Source organism: Carlito syrichta, unplaced genomic scaffold (genome assembly GCF_000164805.1).
Source record: "Carlito syrichta isolate Samal-C Ts95f unplaced genomic scaffold, Tarsius_syrichta-2.0.1 Scaffold290400, whole genome shotgun sequence".
Lineage (NCBI taxonomy): Eukaryota > Metazoa > Chordata > Mammalia > Primates > Tarsiidae > Carlito > Carlito syrichta.
Genome location: NW_007234496.1, coordinates 11,085 through 21,187, shown reverse-complemented (window position 1 = coordinate 21,187; position 10,103 = coordinate 11,085). Strand labels below are relative to the sequence as shown.

Here is a 10,103-nt window from a genome sequence, read left to right as displayed (position 1 = left end):
TATTGTAATTCAAAGTTCTATAAAATACCAGATCTCCTCAGAATCTAGTGTAACTATCACAGCCCATTTTCAACTAAAATTTAAATTTCCATTTAAAGTGAGAATTGTGACGATTTAATTAGCTAAGGATTAAATGAGATGATATGTGTGAAGCTCCCAGGAGAAATAAAGGCATTCAATAAAAATTAATTGTTAATACAGTGGAAATAATTTTAACATTCTATATTGTTTTCCAAATTTGTATTTCCTCTTTGGGAATCATCAGGTTCATATAAACCCAAACCGATGACAACACAGGCAGGTAATGACCAATGACATAGTTGTGATCAGACCCTATTTCTTGGAGACTTTTCAAAGACTTTAATCTATACATGTAAGCTTTATGTTCTTGCTCGATTAATTCCTGGAGGATAATTTAAGAAGAATTTGCTTTATCCCCCTCCAGGTGATAAAGTCATCCCACTCTTTATACCTCAGTGTGGAAGATGCAGAATTTGTAAGAACCCGGAAAGCAACTATTGCTTGAGAAACGAGTAGGTTTCAGATCCTCTCTTTGTGCAGCCATTGAGTTTACACATGAGTTATGCTACTGTCTCATGCCCTTGCCTGTGTGTGTATTGCACTTCCCCAGTCTGAGCACGCCTCGGGGGACTATGTAGGATGGCACCAGCAGGTTTACCTGTAGAGGGAAGTCCCTCTACCACTTCCTGGGCATCAGCACCTTCTCCCAGTACACAGTGGTAGATGAGATCGCAGTGGCCAAAATTGATGCAGCTTCACCATTGGAGAAGGTCTGCCTCATCGGCTGGTTATGGGTCTGCAGTCAAAGTGGCCAAGGTAGGAATGACAATGTGTGATAAAAACCATTCACACTCAGACTGTCAGGAACAGAAAGGGAAGCAATTTTTCCCAAGAATCAGAGTTTATTTTCCATAGATTTGGGATCTCAATTATGAGTATAAACATGGCCTCAGAAAAAATTGAGAGAAGAAGAATCCTTCTTTTCATGAAACTGTTGTCCAGAAACATTTGCCCAAAATCTCACTCTGGTTAATAAGAGAGCTGAGACTGGAATATCCTTTTCAAATCTCCTGCAAATCTCAAATCAAAATATAACTTCTAGCATTTTAAAATCACAACCACAACCTTGTATTCTTCTAAGGTAGAAAGTAGTGTTGTACCCCAAAGTATTGAATAACATTAGTGAATAAATAAGTGAATAGACATGCCTAAAGGAATATGGCAATAAGATTATTTGGGAGAAGATGAGCTTTTTGCCCCCACTCAAAGTTTATGGAACAGCCCCTAGCCTATTTAAACAATTCACAGCTCATCTATTTCAAATTTATTTGACTTTTGTATTTAGTACCTTGTACAATTGCCTCCTCTGGTTTGGCAAGTGAGCCTACCCACAGAGCAGAGCCTAAGGGTACTCTTAGTAATGGATTTTATTTATTATTAAAATAGGCCAACTTGGTGTTGCTTTATTGTTTATTAGTGTATTTTTCATATCATTTATTATATTTTTTAATTTTAAAGAGACAGGATACAATTTGTGTTAAGTACCAGTATATTTTTTTAATGGGATATACTGGTCCTAACTACCAAAAATTAGTGAACCAAAGAGTTCATTAGTGAGAGTTTGACTGGATTATTTTTCAGTCTCCATGACTGACTCTTCCCACTTATTTTCTTTTTCAAAAATTGCGTTTGTATATGTATGAGATACTGAATGTGGTTCCCTGTGGCTTTCAGCCATTGAGATTCTCTTCAAGATTGCAGTCACTGACATTTAGAGTTCAAAATCATCCAGATCCCTGGTTCCCAGACTGGACTTCCCACTGGAGACGCCCAGGACTGGGTTCCACCTTCACAGATTCTGACATAATAGGAATGGGCTATGACCTGGACACTAGGTTCTTTTAAAATTTCCCAGATGAATTCAATACACAGAAAAGTTTGAAAACCATTAAACTAGCTCCACCTCCTCAACTTAAACCAGAAACAACTGAAGCCAAATGAGGTTTTGACAGCATGTTGGACTGAAGAGTCTGAGTCGCTCTTGATAACAGACAAAGTCTGGCACTCTATAAAGCTTAAGCACTTCTAACAATCTTGACCGCATCCATTTTTTTGCATTTTCTGAAAACACAGGTCACCCAGGGCTCTACCTGTGCTGTGTTTGGCCTGGGAGGAGTCGGCCTGTCTGTTATCATGGGGTGGAAAGCCACAGGTGCATCCAGGATCATTGCTGTGGACATTAACAAAGACAAATTTGCAAAAGCCAAAGAGCTGGGTGCCACTGAATGCATCAACGCTCAAGACTACAAGAAACCCATTCAGGAGGTGCTCAGGGAAATGAGCGATGGAGGTGTGGATTTTTCTTTTTTTCTTTTTTTTTTTTTTTTGAGTTGGAGTCTCACTCTGTTGCCCAGACTGGAGTGCAGTGGCCACTCCCAGCCACCACAGCCTTGACCTGCTGGGCTCCGGCAATCCTTCCGCCTCAGCCTTCCAAGTAGGTGGAATTACAGGCATGCGCTACCACGCCTGGCTGATTTTTTGATTTACTGTAGAGATGAGGTCTTGCTGCCCAGGATTTTTCATTTGAAGTCATCGGTCAGCTTGACACCATGGTATGTACCATGACGTGCCTTGGGATTTCTGCCTTTGCAGACTGGAGGATGCTTTTAGGTAGAAGAATAGAAATAGTACACATAAAGCATATTTTTAAAATAATGAATGGCAGTTTCCCAGCTCTTATTAAATCTTTCATTCCATCAGCTGAGCAAACCTGTCTCAAGTCATATTTCCTTGTAAGCAAGAAGGAAACACTTGTTTTTGTTTTGTTTTGTTTTGTTTTGTTTTTTGAGTTGGAGTCTCACTCTGTCACCCAGACTGGAGTGCAGTGGCCGCTCCCGGTCACCGCAGCCTCGACCTACTGGGCTCCAGCGATCCTTCCGTCTCAGCCTTCCAAGTAGCCGGTATTACAGGCGCGCGCTACCACGTCCGGCTAATTTTTTGATTTTATTGTAGAGATGAGGTCTTGCCTGCCCAGGCGGGTCTCGAACCCGCGGGCTTGGGCAATCCACTCACCTCAGCCTCCCAAAGGCGCAGGATTACAGGCTGAGTCACCAAGCCCGGCTAACACTTGTTTTTGTAAGTGATAGGTTACGGATTTAAATTATTCATTTTGAGTAAAACATTAAAGTCAACTAAATATAAATAATATGAATTCTGTTCTCAGATTAGCATATTTTATTTTTCTCCCACCATCTTAACAAAAAATGATTTACAATTGTTTATATGTTTTAATAAACTTTGACCTTTTTTCCACATATAATTCTTTGGCCAAAAGTAATGAGTAATTTTAGGTCAAGTATTATCTTATTAACAGAAAATATGCCCTGAGTAAAGTGACTGCTTCAACACATTCACACATTCCTATATTTTACCACAGAGACAGCAAAGTGCATGGCACCTAGCCTGTACCCCAATATCTATGTTTTCAAAAGTCAACAGATTTTACCACCCCAAAATGTAAGCACTACATATCTCCTAGTATTGTTTATGGGTTACATGGAATAAGGCATGTAAAATGCTTAGCCCAGTGCTACCTGTCATGTGGTAAGCTCTTAATAAATGTGGCTAACATTGCTGATTTGACATACTATTTCCAATCTGGCAAGGTCACAGCATCTTTGGAGTAGACATGGTATTACTTTCAAATAATTACAAATACCATCTCTTGCAGTGGGAGGCACATCTCCAGCTCTAACTCATCTACGCAGAATTCTCTAGAACAATACTAAACAAGTGCCCGGTGCCCATGGCTGAGGTTGTGCAGTATGTCCAGGAGTGTGGATAACTGGGAGCAGCACCCTGAGAATAAGGCTCTCTGCAACCTTGACTTTATGCCATAGGTAGGCGAAGTTTCAATAAAATCCCAACTTTCCAATGCTAGGGTTTCCCTCCTTATGCTCTTTTTCTATTTATTTTCCTCCATTTTCTCATGTGGTACTCATTCATTATTTTATTCAAAAACTATTTTCTGGGAAATTTCTAAATTCACAGCACTATCCTAGACACAAAAGAAAACAAAGAAGCAAAAGACATCATCTCTTCCCCCACATATTCGGAATCTAGTTAAGTCACCATTACACAATACGGTTCTCTATTTGCAAGAGTTATCAGAAAGTCTACCTGAAGGATGCTAAGTACTGCTTTTATTACAGATGGCTGCTCTGTTATGTTGTCATGAGGCATGTGGCATGAGCATCATTGTAGGGGTAACCCCTGATTCCCAAAGCTTCTCAGTGAACCCTATGCTGCTACTGACTGGACGTACCTGGAAAGGAGTCATTTTTGGTACTATGTAGTTAAGCTTGAGGGACACATTCAAATAAACCTCAGAATGTGGAACCCCTTCTTTAAGTAAACCCCTTTTATAGGTGACAAGGCCAGATTTTGTAAGAGCAACATGATCAAAAATAAATTAAAACTCTAGGTGTATCTATAGGCTCCAAATCAACTGGATATGGAATTAATGCAGACAGAAGGTCCCAGAGAGAATTTTGTTCATGTCATCATTAACTGGGACCTTTCAGCACCACTTCTTTTTATACCTGTGACTGCATTAGGCAAAAAATTTCTAGTAGGACACAATAATTCATGTCTACACCAAATTAGGACAACTGCTAAATGTTGTTTTCAGGTGTAACCACCGCTAAGTCCTGTAATTTATCTGTGAAAGTGCCAATAACCCTAGTTGATCTGGGGAGTTTTTTTAAAAAGCCAAAGCAATGAAAAACCACATTGAAGCACTCTATTTCTTGCAGTAATAGTGGTCTATGAAATGAAGCACTTTTTATAAACTTTCATTGTAATTTTATTTGACAAGTCTTCTCTTCAGTTCTTCTGCTTACCTGTGGCTGAATCTAACAGTAATATTGTCTTCTTTTCAGGCTATAAGAGTAAAGAGTCTGTCCCCACTCTTGTGGCTGATTTTATGACTAAGAAATTTTCACTGGATGCATTAATAACCAATGTTTTACCTTTTGAAAAAATAAATGAAGGGTTTGACCTGCTTGCTCTGGAAAGAGGTAGATCCAAGGGTTTTTCTTTTGGTTTTTGTTTGTTTGTTTTAAAGGGTGGGTGATGGTTAGCAGAGAATAAAGAAGTAGAAGGATGAGAAAAAACTGCAGTGCCTGGTTTTCCATTATCACGTTGATCTTTACATGTAGAACATCTAAGATCATATTGTGAGAACCTAAGAACAGTTGCTTTTCACTTCCTATTCTGCTGAAGCCAAATTTTGGCTACAGTCAATCTGTACACTCAGAGCCACTCAGCATTCTTTATAAGAGAATGCTCACCTTTGCCAAAAAAAAAAAAAAACTAAAACCAATTCCACAACTATAATTGTAACATGCAGTCACTGAAGCCTCTGCCAAGTCACCTAAATAAGTCTGGCATTTAATGGCAGGACATCTCCAAATTTTCATTATAGGCTAAGTGGAACTACATTGGGATTGTTTTCTAAACACATATTTAGGTTTTTTAGGGTGTTTTTGTTTGTTTGCTTGTTTGTTGCTTTTTAGAAAGAATTTTTTACAAATAAAAGTTATGGCAAAGTAAGAATACAAAACATTATTTTAAATGTTTGCCTGACATTTTCTGTGAAGTTTAGAATAAACCAATTCCATTTCCTTCCTCTGGCATTTAACATTTTCAACCACGTTGAAAATGGTAATAGGCAGTTACATCCAATCCCTGCCTTCTAGCTCCACAGTCCATGCCTTTTCTGCTGCCCCACACTTCTTCTCATGAAGTTTTCAGTTGCAACTGTATTATTCAGGCACTCACCAAACTAGCATCCACAGAGCACCAGCCATTCTACTAAGTGTCATCTCATTTGTACTATCTCATGTGATTTCCCAAACAATGCTCATAGGCCAGTTATATTAGGGAGGAGAAAACTGATACTCAGAGAAGACAAGATTTCATCCAAATCATATAGGTAATAGGCAAGGGAGCCAGAATTCAAAGTCAGATGTGGTTGTTAGCAAAGTCAACTCACTTTCTATTAAACCACACCAACTCTTAAGAACATATATGTATGGAACACAGTAGTTATCAAGTGTTAATTATCAGTGTAGTCATTGCCATCATCATCAGCTTGAAAAGATAATGGCAAATACACAGATGACCAAAGCAGAGGGCAGTGTTGAGCAAAAAAGGAATTCATAACACATGCTTAAATTACCTTAGTAAAACATGCGATATAGATGAACATGCATATTTAAATTAAGTGAATCCTATCAGCAAAGATTAACAATTGTAAGCTCAGTATTCTTAAGAATAAGGTGGCATGGGCACTTTCATATACTGCTTGTAAGAATATTAAGTGTTATATCCTTTTGGGAAAGCAAATGGTAACTTGTATCAGAAACATTTAAAAAACTGAAATCCTTTGTTTCAGCAATTTTATTTCTAAAAGTCTATTCTAGAGAAATAATCAAATATTCAAACATATGTATATGTTTAAGCATGTTTGACTTGTTATCTATAATATAAAAAAGAAACATCATAAAAGTCAAACTTTAAGGAAATTATTAAATAAATGCCAACCATGTATTAGAAATCAATAAAATCATTAAAACAGAATGACTTTATTCAAGAATTCTCATGGAGTAATTTTAGGATATTAAAGAATACAAATTGGATATACAACATGATTTTGACTTTTCAGTAAGAACAGCAAAATGTGCCTAAGTCTAGAAAGAAGTTGATAAAAATTCAAGAACACAATAGCAATGGTTATTCCAAGATGTGAGATTACAGATTAGTTTCATGTTCTCCTTTACCCTCCTGGTATTTTCTAAATTATCTGCATGTATTTCTCTTATATGTGTATCCATATACATGTAAAATTGTTTTAAAAAGACATGAAGACCATCTTCTAAAAGTATTTATCCATCAGAAGATGGTTTCTAGAAAGACTATTCATTTCAGTATAAATATTACAATTCTAATCTTCACAAGAATAAAGTCTGTTAGAATTAATACAAATGAATTTTATTATCTGCTTCTAAAAATTCTTAAACATCTTTGGTTTCTTGTATTATAAATAACATTTAATTGAGTTTAAAAGAATAAATAGAATTCAGCAAAGTATAACCTAGGAACAAAGTGGGAATTGCAAATAGTGAACAGCCTGTGTGAAATACAGAGTTCAATATAACTGGAATAAAAATATATTTATAGGAAAATAAATGATACCAGATATGAACTTTGTTGAGTGTCAAATTCAGCAGATTTTACATTTTTTGTTAATGCTTATAAAAGCAAATATTTGTTTTGATCGGGGAAATAAAATGGTCTGATTTGAAATTTTTAAAATGACCCTGGAATAGGGGAGAGAGAAGACTACCAAGAGACCAGCATGGTATGAAAAATAGAATAAAGAAGATGGAGTTGCTGTAGAAATTAGAAAACCACTTAGTCACTGCAAATGCTTCTTCATGTTCACTGTGACAATAATCAGAGACAATAAATTTCAGGAGGCAAAAAATAACTGCATTTTTTCACATACTTAAGTTATTATGGAGAAATTATCAGAAAGGAGAAAGGAAAGAGAAATAGCATTTCTCATTTCATTTCATTCCTATTAGTCAATAAATATTTATTGAATATTTTCTAAATGCCAGAAATGGGTGGAAATATAGCATTGAACAAGACAAACACTGTCTTTGCATTTATGGAAAGTCTAGCAAGAAGGGTGAGTAAGTGAACACTGTCTTTGCATTTATGCAGTCTAGCAAGAAGGGTGAATAAGTGAACAAAATTGATGAGGTTCTGAAAGAAGCCTTTTAAATGACAAACATGTTGAATAATTTTTATTCTGTGGTGGTGGTTGTGTTTGCTGTAACACTATATTCCAAATGTTGTCCAGACAAAATAATGAGATCATAGAAGCTTGCTTCCACTCATTCTTCTTTTCTGTGTCTTCTCACCTCTCAATATTACACTCTGTCATTCATCCTGTAATTTACTATTCTCTCTCTTATTCTCAGACCCAGCTTGATAAATGATTAAAATTATCAGTTAGAAAACGCTAAACTAATGCTTACAATGCTTATTCAGTGTAATTATGTTTTAGAAATGATCCACCATAGTGAAAAAAAATGCTCTCAATTCTGTGACTTAACCTCCCTTAATATGATAGAATTTCACACCATGGAACACAGAATAGAAGAGGAGGTTATTTTGAGTAACGTATGTCGTTAAACATCTTTGTATCAAAGCTCGATTAAACCTCCAGTATGATCTTAACCTTACTTACAGTTCTTTCAGGCACATTATCTACCATCTTATAATTTGGACAGATCTGTATTTGTGTTTGAATCCCAACATACCATACTAGATGTGAGACCTGGAGCAAGTTACAAATCTCTGTCTCTGTTTTTAAAATACCTTAATAGTATGAATATTATGAAAATAGTATGAAAACACATCTGATAGTGCTGTTGTTTAGTTGAGGTTTAAATAAGATCATGCATGAAAAGTACCTACAAAGTATGTAACAAATAGCAAGAACTTAATAGATGTTATTACTGATTGTTTTATATTATTTTTCATGGCAGGAACTTGTGCACCCAAAAATATACAATTAAAGTCTAAATGACAGTCATATGCAGGATGTTATGAGTAGGTTTAGGATTGGGGAAAATGCAAGAAAGAACCAAAAACAATGAACTACTTTTACTTGATTGGATCCACAGACATACAGATAAAATGGGAGTGGCTGGGAACACAGATAGTTGTTCACTAAGATACTTCGAATGCTTCTTGGCCTCTACATAGAAGCATGTGAATTGTCTAAATGTGAATATAACATCTTTTCTCTTCCATTCCAGTATCCACACTGTCCTGACATTCTGAGACCATGCAGATATTTCTCCTGCAGCCATCTTGAGCCTCCTCCCTTCTACACTGTCTGAAGCACCAACTAGGCAATATCATTAATTCTGTTCTTCTAAGGTGTTATCAGTTAATTACACATGGTAGCTTTCCAATAAAAAAACAGAAATATGTGAAATCATATTTCAAGCAAATGTTTAAAATCCAAGTGAGAGCAAAATGAGATGTTGAACATTGGTTGAAATTTGAGGCCAGTAAACTTTCCTCCTTAATCATTGTCCCTATGTCATCTTCCCCAATGAGAAAAGATATTTCTTGAGACTTCTTACATGTTTTGCATTTTTGTAACCCTCAGTCACTGAAACCCAGGGAGGAGACTCTGCCCTTGCCCTGAACATGCACATCAGGCTCTTGTGTTTACTTCACTGTCTGTATTTTCTTTATATATAATAATGCACTAAAGTCCTAGGGTAAAATCTGCGGTATAATATAGACTCCAAATTATAAGTGGAGAAGATCCAGAACTCCTAAATCCAGGGAATTTCTTAGTAACTCAAAAAAAATGTCACACATTTTTATACAGTGAAGGGAAGTGCTTTGATTGCTTTTATGCTGTTTGTTTATAATGAATATATCGTTGTTCTTTTAAATAAAAGCAGGTTTCCTGCTTCATGTGATAAATAAGAAGTTCAGATATTGTGAAAATGGTACTACTCCTGGCACCATGTTAAAAAAAATCTGTAATATTTACTTATGGAGTGCTTTGTAAGGGTGGCATCTGCAAATGCTAGGCACTGCTAGGGAAGGAAGGGAGTGGGGTTAAACCCATAGCAACACACAGGGTAGCAGGTCCACTACTGGGGAAGAAAGGTCAAGCTAGAAACCCAAACTTCACCTGCACGCAACTTATTTATGTAGTAAGTCCTCACTTGTACTCCATAACTCTAAAAATAAAAAAATTTAAGTGTTTTATTGGCTCAGCTGTCTTGGTTTTTGATTACAATCAACTGAAAATGAGGCATAAAGTAATTAAAGATAATACGGTGGCTTGAAGTGACGGGATGGAATGGCAGCCTCTGTGAACAGAACAAGTAAATGGGTAACTAAGAAATGGCACACCCACCTAAAGCAATATATTTTAAGTCAATGTATACACATTTACAGATGAACATTTTTGCAAAAAC

The 10,103-nt window shown here is 36.4% G+C and overlaps 1 pseudogene; it reads left to right on the top strand.

The window, feature by feature from the left end:
* The first annotated feature begins 285 nt into the window (after nucleotides 1-285).
* On the top strand, nucleotides 286-8,940 carry LOC103256598 (annotated as a pseudogene).
* Nucleotides 8,941-10,103: the final 1,163 nt, after the last annotated feature.